The sequence below is a fragment of the Urocampus carinirostris genome, chromosome 20 (assembly GCF_059441175.1).
Source record: "Urocampus carinirostris isolate Australia breed hairy pipefish chromosome 20, RoL_Ucar_1.0, whole genome shotgun sequence".
NCBI lineage: Eukaryota > Metazoa > Chordata > Actinopteri > Syngnathiformes > Syngnathidae > Urocampus > Urocampus carinirostris.
Window position 1 is genome coordinate 3,096,676 of NC_142368.1, and position 10,728 is coordinate 3,107,403.

The 10,728-nt window shown below is 41.9% G+C and overlaps 1 protein-coding gene across 3 annotated transcripts in view; it reads left to right on the top strand.

Annotated features, from left to right (window-relative positions):
- Nucleotides 1-10,728, top strand: part of LOC148346008 (MAM domain-containing glycosylphosphatidylinositol anchor protein 2) — a 305,624-nt gene that overhangs the window by 69,557 nt on the left and 225,339 nt on the right. The gene's annotated exons all lie outside the window — the stretch shown is intronic.

The following is a 10,728-nucleotide window of genomic DNA, read 5'->3' on the forward strand; positions in this document are numbered from 1 at the left end:
ATAACATGTAACACAATCACAAAAGTAACCCAAACCCGACTTTAAGTCCCGCGATTGTAATAAAGTACACAGTCCAAAAACCACAGCCGGCAAAATGAACTGAAAATCATACTGGTACTTAAGGTTTGATGCAGACCTGCAGAGTCAGGGTCTCGTTGAAAGTAATCCAAGGGAAAAAAAGTCTATATTTCCAAAGGTAAGGGTGAGAAAAATATATATCCACTATTGTCCGCTGCATCCAAAAACATGTCTCACCTTTACTCCACTTCCTGTCAGCCCCCGTTGTTTTCGCCCCTTCTTTTTGATTCGCCTGTGGAAAAATATCAGAATAAGTCTCTAAAATAAATACATTACAAAAATATACAGTTGCAAATACATATTATACATGGTTACACATATTTACAAAGAAAAACGGTACACCGAGAGAGTTTTCAAAGTTTTAATAATAATAATATAACTTTCATCCCAAACCGTGGCTGTGACAGGTAGCAACATGCTACTAGCAACACGCTCGCAAAACAGTAGACGGGTCTGTTAAAAAAATATACCGTACTTGTAAAAATCACGGTAAACTATCCTCATCTCCTTATAACTGACGCCTGACATACTGGCATCGTCCTCAGTATCGGAAAGAAACTTTGTCATATAGACGTCGTCTCACGCTCCCTTATTCCAAAACACGCTAGCAACACGCTTACAAAGTAAAGTTTACGTGCAGTAGCTCTGTTTCCTTCTTTATCGGACTGCTCGATTGATTTTAGCTTGAAAGCTGCGTCATGTGCCTTTCTTTTTGCAAATTGCATGATGAGGGTAAGTTCATACTAATTTGATTTGTGCACAAGCTAAGAAGTTGCAGTCTTCCTCGGCGCATATATTCCAGCGGTCTAAATTTTACCTAGCGCCGCTGGCGGCCGTTAGAAAAATTACATAAATTAGCCGCATCTCTGAATAAGCCGCAGGGTTGAGCGTTTGGGAAAAAAGTAGCGGCTTATAGTCCGGAATTTACGGTACTTGGTTTATGAAAGAAAGCGGGAGTTTTAAAATGATTTCCTTTTGTAAATAATGTATTATTGTTTTATTATTGAGGTAACGGCGGATTTCACGGCTTATGTATCTCTTAACCACCTGGGTCGTAACGGCACCACTTCCTGTGGTGTGTCTTGGGCAAGTACAGTCTGGCGGCACCCATCCCTCTCCAGGCTGTTTTTCTAGGGAGGGGTTTGCACCCTCACATGAAACAGATAGTCCTGGTTTTCATGGTGACCTGGAGTCGGAGAAGCCTCTTGATATGACTCTTATATGGCGCCTTCATCATCTGGTCGCTGTTGTTTTTCGGTGTAAAGCGTGCATGTGACAATACTGATACTGGGGAAACTGCTGATTTGCAGTTTTTTAAATATCTTTTTATCAACCGAATACCGTAAATTCCGGACCATAAGCCGCTACTTTTTTCCCAAACGTTCAACCCTGCGGCTTATTCAGTGATGCGGCCAATTTATGTAATTTTTCTAACGGCCCTAGCGGCGCTCGAGTACAAAAGGTAAAATTTAGACCGCTGGAATATATGCGCCGAGGAAGACTGCAACTTCTTAGCTTGTGCACAAATTAAATTAGCGTAAACTTACCCTCATCATGCAAATTGCAAAACGAAAGGCACATGACGCAGCTTTCAAGCTAAAAGCAATCGAGCAATCTGATAAAGAAGGAAACAGAGCAATTGAACTTAAACTTTACTTTGTAAGCGTGTTGCTAGCGTGTTTTGGAATAAGGGAGCGTGGGACGATGTCTATATGACAAAGTTTATTTCCGATCCTGAGGAAGACATCTTTGATGGCGTCAGTTATAAGGAGGAAGATGAGGACGGTTAACCGTGATTTTTACAAGTATGGTATATTTTTTTAACAGACCCGTTTGCTGTTTTGCGAGCGTGTTGCTAGTAGCGTGTCGCTACCTGTCACAGTCTCAGTTTGGGAAGAAAGTTATATTATTATTATTAAAGTTTTGAAAACTCTCGGTGTACCGTCTTTCTTTGTAAATATGTGTAACCATGTATAATACCGTATGTAGTTGCACCTGTATATTTTTGTAATGTTTTTATTTGAGACACTTATTCTGATATGTTTTGCGAATTAAAAAAAAGGGGCGGAGCAAACGCGGGCTGACGGGAAGTGGGGTAAAGGTGAGTGAGACCTGTTGCCGCGCCGGACAATAGTGGATCTATATTTTTCCCACTCTTACCTTTGGAAATATAGACTTTTTTGCCTTGGCTTAGTTTCAACGGGTACCCGGACTCTGCAGGTCTGCATCAAATATTAAGTACCGCTATCATTTTCCGTTCATTTTGCCGGCTGTGGTTTTTGGACTGTGTACTTCATGTCCAGTTACAATCGCGGGACTTAAAGTCGGGTTTGGGTTACTTTTGTGATTGTGTTACATGTTTTAATGTGGGCGCATGCGGCTTATATACAGGTGCGGCTTGTGTAAGTACAAAAGCGGTTATCCTCTTAAAATGCGGTGGGTGCGGCTTATAATCAGGTGCGCTCTATAGTCCGGAATTTACGGTAATTCAACTCAATTTCTTTGTCCATGTGTTCCTCCTGTACCAAATAAAATGCAGAGCAGCACGACGTCGGAATGCTAAATGACACTGTCAATCAAACACGAGTGCCATGCCGCCGGCTAAGAAGATGAAAGGTTTGAAGGTCACCGGCAAGGTCGTGCCGTTTTATCTGCATGATGCCTTAACAGTGGGATTTCTCTCTCTCTCTCTCCTTCTCTCTCTTTTTCTGTCATCCCTCACTCCCCCGGCTTGTTCCTTTGCTCAAGACAAGGTTACATTGCTCAATTTCATGGTCTGACGGGCCCCTCGCCTCGGCAGGTATCACACCGGAGCGTGTCCGAGCAGTTATAAGGGACGAGGGGGAGGCGGAAAAAAAAAGGAAAGAAAAAAAAGTGATTTCATTTAGCTTCCGTGGCAAAACAACTATCAGAAGGATAACAGAAAAAGAAAAATAGAGCTCGGCGTAGACCCGGAATCGTAATCCCATTTGGACATCGAGCGTTAACAGTAAAATCGTTTATCTTTCTTCGAAAATCCTCGTGTCCGACATCGAGCTTATCTTTCGCTCGTTTTCTCTAGTTCGCGCTCTGAAGCGCTAAACGGGGGCGAGGAAGGTTAATCAAGTGAGCTAGCGTTAAAATCAACCTGGCTTTTTCCTTGCCCGATACTTGAATCCCTCTTTTATCGCAGGTAGTTTGCATCGGAATCACCCGCGATATGCGAAAATCCAAAAAGTAGCCTCTTTCCCTTCTTTAACAGGCGCTGTCGTCCCCTGCTGACAGCAAAAGTCAAGTGAGGATAATGGTTCACGGCCGCACGGGTGCTGTTCATTTTAAGTGTAAATAATGCAAAGGAAGGCGCTATGCATTCTCTCTCTACCCTCTTTGCAACAATTGTTGACCGGGGATAATGGTTCGCTGATAACTATAGGCATAAAGAACGGAAAAAAAATCCGCTATGAAATGAAATGAAATAAAATGAAATGATCTGCATCTATATAGCGCTTTTCAAGTCAATGACTTCCCAAAGCGCTTTACAGTGTGCTTCACATTTCCCAATAGCGGCCGTGCAGCCATGTCAGGCGCTAACCTGCTTATTGGGGGCATTAGGGGTTCAGTGTCTTACCCAAAGACACTTCGACATGTAACACGAGGAGCCGGGATTCGAACTGTGATCTCTTGATCCCAAGACGAGCGCTCTACCTCCTGAGCCACTGACGCTATGCATGACACAAATTTGCCCCTTTGCCCCCCTCGCAACAATTGTGGACTGGGGATAATGCTTTGCTGCCGTAGAGGTGATGTTCACTTTGAGTGGAAAGAATGAAAAAAAAGCCACCATGCATGATAAGTTTTCTCTCTCAGCCCTCGCTCGTAGCATTAGTCAACTGGTGATAATGGTTCGTGGTTGCATGGGTGCTGTTCATTTTAGGCGGAGAGAATGGAAAAGAAGCCATAATGCATGACACTCATTTTCTCTCCTGGCTCACTCTCGCAGCAATAGTCAAACAGGAATAATGGTTCGTAGCCGCACGACTCCTGTTCACTCTAGGCAGAAACAATGGAAAAAAACACCCATACATGACACAGATTTGCTCCTTCGCCCCCCTCGCAACAATTGTGGACTGGGGATAATGCTTTGCTGCCGTAGAGGTGATGTTCACTTTGAGTGGAAAGAATGAAAAAAAAGCCACCATGCATGATAAGTTTTCTCTCTCAGCCCTCGCTCGTAGCATTAGTCAACTGGTGATAATGGTTCGTGGTTGCATGGGTGCTGTTCATTTTAGGCGGAGAGAATGGAAAAGAAGCCATAATGCATGACACTCATTTTCTCTCCTGGCTCACTCTCGCAGCAATAGTCAAACAGGAATAATGGTTCGTAGCCGCACGACTCCTGTTCACTCTAGGCAGAAACAATGGAAAAAAACACCCATACATGACACAGATTTGCTCCTTCGCCCCCCTCGCAACAATTGTGGACTGGGGATAATGCTTTGCTGCCGTAGAGGTGATGTTCACTTTGAGTGGAAAGAATGAAAAAAAAGCCACCATGCATGATAAGTTTTCTCTCTCAGCCCTCGCTCGTAGCATTAGTCAACTGGTGATATTGGTTTGTGGTTGCATGGGTGCTGTTCATTTTAGGCGGAGAAAATGGAAAAGAAGCCATAATGCATGACACTCATTTTCTCTCCTGGCTCACTCTCGCAGCAATAGTCAAACAGGAATAATGGTTCGTAGCCGCACGACTGTTGTTCTATCTAGGCAAAAACAATGGAAAAAAACACCCATGCATGACAAAAATATGCTCTCTCCGCCCATCCTCGCACCAGTAGTCGACTGGGGATCATGGTTCTTGGCCGCATGGGTGCTGTTCATTTTAGGCGGACAGATTGGAAAAAATCTTGCCATGCACGACCCAATTTCTCTCTCCCTGTGCCTTAATAACGGCATCAAAAAGCGCTGCTGACAAAAAAGATTTTTCATCTGACTTGGGAAGGGGATGGGTGAAGCGGTGTCCCAATACTTCCCCTTGTCAACAGTGACAAGGGGAAACTTCAAGGAAGTGTGACACCGCCTCACTGTGCCTTAATACCAACTTCAGAAAGCTGTGCCGTTAAAGCAGAGTTTACGTCTAAATCGAGAAGGTATTGTCCCAATACTTTATCTTCCCCTTGTCTAAGGTTGACATTTGGCCCCGGCGCTACGTACCCCGAAGGCAATGTCGAGCATCCGGTCGCCGGCGGCAACGACACGCTCCTCGGGGGGAGACCGGTCGGCCGCTCCGTGTTGTGTCAGTTAAGGTCGCGGATGACGAACAAGGGCCAAGGGGGGCCCCGGGATGCCGGGTTTAACAACGACAAGTTGCAAACTGGGATTACTGGCGAGACTAGCACCAAAGCACTGATTTTAGGTCAAGCTAAGGGAGGGCGGAACAAGCTTTTTGAGTTGTTGGCAACATTGGGTTAAAAAAATATTGTCAGAGGGGCCGGATCACGAGAAAAATTGATTGATTGACATTAACGGACACTGGGGACAAGGGCAGCACCAAAACAGTTTTATTAATAGTACCTACTGTATACAGTAATCCCTCGGTTATCGCGGTTCATGGGGGCCAAGACCACCCGCGAAAACTGAAAATCCGCGAAGTAGCGGCGCCCCTTCAAAAATACTTAAAAAAACGTATACAGGTATACAGTATACCCCCCTGTATACAGTACACCATATAGAATACGGGTAGAGAGAGAGAGAGAGTGAAATTCATGTTATAACAAAAAAAACCAACCTGTAAAATATGTTGTATGTACACGGAATAGGACTGCGGCAAAACCACTACAAAGCATTCAGTATGATTGTATTAACCGCTCTCAACCACATGCAGCCATCGCAGTTTATTTCGCTTGTTAACACTACCGGTTACATATTGAAAATAAAAACAGTGAAAATGTGATATTTCATGAGTGTTTGTGAAGCGTTTTGGGAAACAACAGTTAAAAAAAATGGTCTGTGTTCATTTTAATGAAAGTGAAAGAGCTACCTTATGACAATAACAACATACTTTAGCTAGCGGCATCGAACGGCTTTTACAACAAATACACGAAACCAAACACAATTAGCCGTGTTTAGGTAATACAAACAACCGCTCGCTTTTGGTATAATAAAGTCAAACTTGAGATGAAATGTGACAGAAGAGAATATACTTACGTCGCGTCGTCGAGTTCCCTCCTTCATAAACTGAGCGCCACATAAAAAGGGGGTGAGGTGGGAGGAGTTGATGGAAGGGGGGGGGGAGCGAAGCGGCAATGACTAAGCATTGTGTCAGGGCCTCCCCCTCCCCTTCACAATAAGAGTGTCCACACCGTGTCCTCATTTGACATAAGCTTGCGCTCAATGGCGTCAAGTCAATAAATGCTTTTATTGAGAAGGTAAGGTATATTTTTTAGACCCGCGAAGCTCTGAACCCGCAAAAGTGGAACCGCGAACTGTATATTTTTCACATATATTGTCCTAAAGCGACAGTGTGTATTACTAAGGGCCTTCTAGTGGTAAAAAACAAAACAAAAAACACTCCATTATTTTGATCATATTTCCCCTTTTTATTTCACAAAAACAAAAAACAACCCTGAAATTGTATGCATTGTTCTTAGCCAGCCTTTAATAGTTAAAATAAAACAAACCTGGGGTTATAAGTATTCTTCATTGGAAGCAGAAAACAAACGTAACACAAATCTCAACAAATGCATAATACAAATGAAATTATTTTCATCTCAATATTCCTCCCTTTTCATCTCACAAAACAAATAAACCAACTTTTGCATTAGAACCAATCTTCTTAGCAAGCACTTAATAGTGTTAGGAATTAAATATTAAAAATGTAGCGTTTACCAAATTGTTCGAATTAGTTATCTGACTCCATTAACCAAACACAACTTGCATTCTCCTAACAATGCGCGCTCGTTTCTTGATGGGAAAATATGGACAAGAGACCGTCATTTCCACACAGGGGCAGATTTAATTTCTTAAATAAATTAACTAAGTGAACTCCATCGAATTAGCCGAATTAGAGTCGCTTGAGTCTCTGTCAAGCCTCCTCTCTCGTTTTTCTCTTTCTTTCTCTGCCCACATTTTTTCCACAAGCTGGTGTGCCGGCTCCTACCATGGGCGTGCCACGAAAATACCCTTGCCTCGATGTCTGAAACCCAATAGAGACAATTCAATTTATATAAAACAAAACATCCCCGAGCGTTTCTAAGTCACCAGGGCCGTCTGCGTCGAGAAGTGCTGATTATCTCATCAGCCCTTTGTCCCAGTTCCCCGCTGTTCCTGTAAACATCATTCTTCACTAGGTTGCATTGACCTCGCCCCACAGCTCAGCCAGTGAATATCTTTTGCATTTAAATGTAATTTGTATTTGATCGTATAAAATCCTTTATAGTAAAATGTATAAAATATTTCATCAGTCAAAATAGAACTACCATGAAACGGGAAAAAAAACACAAACACACCTTTGATTTCACAAAAACAAAGAAATAAACCAACCCTGGAATTGTAAGCATTCTTCTTTGCAAGCATTTGACAGTCAAAATAAAACTATTACGGAGTTGTGTTCTGCCTAGTGCGACTTAATACCGCAAAATACAGAGGTTGTAGTTCCTTCCCAGAGTTGTTGACTTTCATTTTCAATTGCGGTGCTTCTGGCACAGTACCCGTTGCTAGTATCGGCGTGTGTGGCTCGTAGTGACAGCTATCTATAGCCGCCATCGACTTTGAATTAAGGGCTGGACGCCCGGCCATCCATCACGGGACACAATCTGCCGGCGTGATGCATGAACTTCCTTTACTTTCGCTCTACCGCCTCAATCGGCGCTTTCCTACCGTTTTACCGACGTGCCGGCGCTCCGACCCGTGTCACGCTTGCCGCGCATCGATGAGTCTCGCTATCGTTTCTCCTTTCTCCGCATTGTTCGAAGCTCTTTAGAAAATCCCATGGTCGCTATCCAGCGTGGTCAAGATAAGAGTATAAGTGTTAGTAAATTGACTACACGGTAGAACCCTGGATACTATAGTAATCCATTTTGAGGTAGGGATCAAATGGTGAAATTGCTTTTTAGAGCGGGATAGAAACCTATGCTAATTAGCTAATGTGTTCCAAACTCCCAGTTACCCCAGATGAAAACAAAATACCGTAAATTCCGGACTATAGAGCGCACCTGATTATAAGCCGCACCCACCACGTTTTAAGAGGAAAACCGATTTTGTACATACACAAGCCGCACCTGTATATAAGCCGCATGCAGCCCACATTTAAACATGTAACACAAACACAAAATTAACCCAAACCCGACTTCAAGTCCCGCGATTGAAACTAAATGTCCTTCATTAAAGTCAACAGTCCAAAAATCACATCAAAATGAACGGAAAATGATACCAGTACTTAAGGTTTGAGAGTCCAGGTCCCGTTGAAAGTAATCCAAGGAAAAAAGTGTATATTTCCAAAGGTAAGGGTGGAAAAAATATATCAGATGAACACATTTACTCACGCAACTCCTTTTTCTTTAACCAACTTTTTACCCCCTCTTCTTTCCTTGTCTGTCCCTCACCTTTAGCGGCCCCCACTTAAACTAGGCACCCCACGTTTGTTCCGCCCCTCATTTTTCATTCACCCGTGCGAAACATATCAAAATAATTGTCTAAAATAAATACAAATAAATACATTACAAATATATACAGTTGCAAATACATATTATACATGGGTTACACATATTTACAAAGAAAGACGGTACACCGAGAGAATTTTCAAAGCTTTAATAATAATAATATAGCTTTGACAGGGCAGTTAATGGTAGCAACACTCGAGCGCCGCTGGCGGCCGTCAGAAAAATTAGATAAATTGGCCGCATCACTGAATAAGCCGCAGGGTTGAAAGTTAGGGAAAAAAGTAGCGGCTTATAGTCCGGAATTTACGGTAATATATTGTAAGTATTACTTATGTGTAATATACGTTCATATGATTAAATCATCGTAAATACATCTTCATGGAAAGGGAAAATGGCATTTTATATACCTTTTGTTATCACCGGTAATTATCAAGTCATTCAATTATATTATTCTATTGCACAGTTGTTGTTTTTTGCTGCAAATATTTTGTTTCCATTTGTTACTAACGGTGAGTGTTGTTTTTTTCTGCTGTGCCTGAATAAAAACCCACAAACAAATGTGACCCAAGATGGGTGAGTGGAGTAGCAGGTGGATGCAGATGGCAGATTTATAATGAAACTGATATTAAAACTTCCATTTGCCTTTGGAAGACTTTGATGGCCTTCTTATTCCCAATAATTGTCATGTTTGTTGATTGGTTACTGCCAAAATAGCGATTTGTGCGCCTTCTCCGTCTTTCTTGATAATACAAAGCTTCATTTTTATGAAGAACATGTTAATGCTTCTCCCTTTAGCATCACTGCAAATCTGAACTGAATGTAGGAAAAAGCATTATGGGAGGTAGTTCAGTCAATAGCATACTGGCACCTTTATAAAGCAGTGACCAATAGCAGGTCAGCATCTTATGTCATTTCTTTTTACACCTGAACTTGTTTACGCTCCTGAATCCAAGATGTTTTAGTCTCTAATTTCACTTCAATCAGAGCTTAGAGCATGCATGGGTGTTAAATATATAAAAAAAATAAATAAGACTATGAAGTATAAGTATTTCACGCCCGCAAAGAGGAAACGTCGAAGGCGTATGTCAAAAATCGGCAGCCTTTCAAGTCTGCGTTTAATCCTCCGATGCGGCGTTGTCGCAGATCACACCGCGGACAAATTAGCTTTGTCGGAATCTGCGCCTGAATCTCCGCGCGGTCCTTTCACACCCAACATGGAGGATTTCAAAGAGTGGAAGTAAAACAAGGAGAAAAAACAAAGAGTGTGGGATGTAGCGGGATGACAAAATTCTCAACAGGGTTAGCGCGAGTTTTCCGATTTATGTCCCCAAATGTCTCCGGCAGCCGAGAGAGAGACGCACCCCCGCACTTTTTCCGCGACTCTACTTAATTACGACAAAAGTGAGCCGTGGAAATGAACTCATTTAGGAAGACATCGCCACATATACGCCCTCCGGCCTTTATATATTCTCCCTCAGCTTCTAATTAAAGTCACTTTTTTGTCTCCTTTCCGAACTAACTTCAACTCTCTGTACCTATAAATTATGCCTGCCTTGTATTCATTTTTATTATAATATATTATTATATTTTATTGTAGTATATACAGTAGTTGTTATTGTTTTTTCGTTTTCCTTATCGCTAACTTCCTTGAATCCGTCATTATGTACGAAAAAAGGCATTAAAACACACTATTTTGCATAAAATGAGAAGGTATCCCTCTCTAACATGAACGGGACGGTACTGAATGAATTGGGTGATTTATAGATGTATTTTAACTTATAATATTGTTTTTTTCTTATCAAAACATATATACACATATATATATATATATATACATATATATATATATATATATATACCATATATACCATATATACCACGGCCATATCCCCCCTAGTGGGAGGTGGCCTTGGGGTATGGCGGGTATGCCTGCCTTGTATTCATTTTTATTATAGTATATTATTATATTTTATTATATTACATGCGATTGTACAGTAGTTGTTATTGTTTTTTC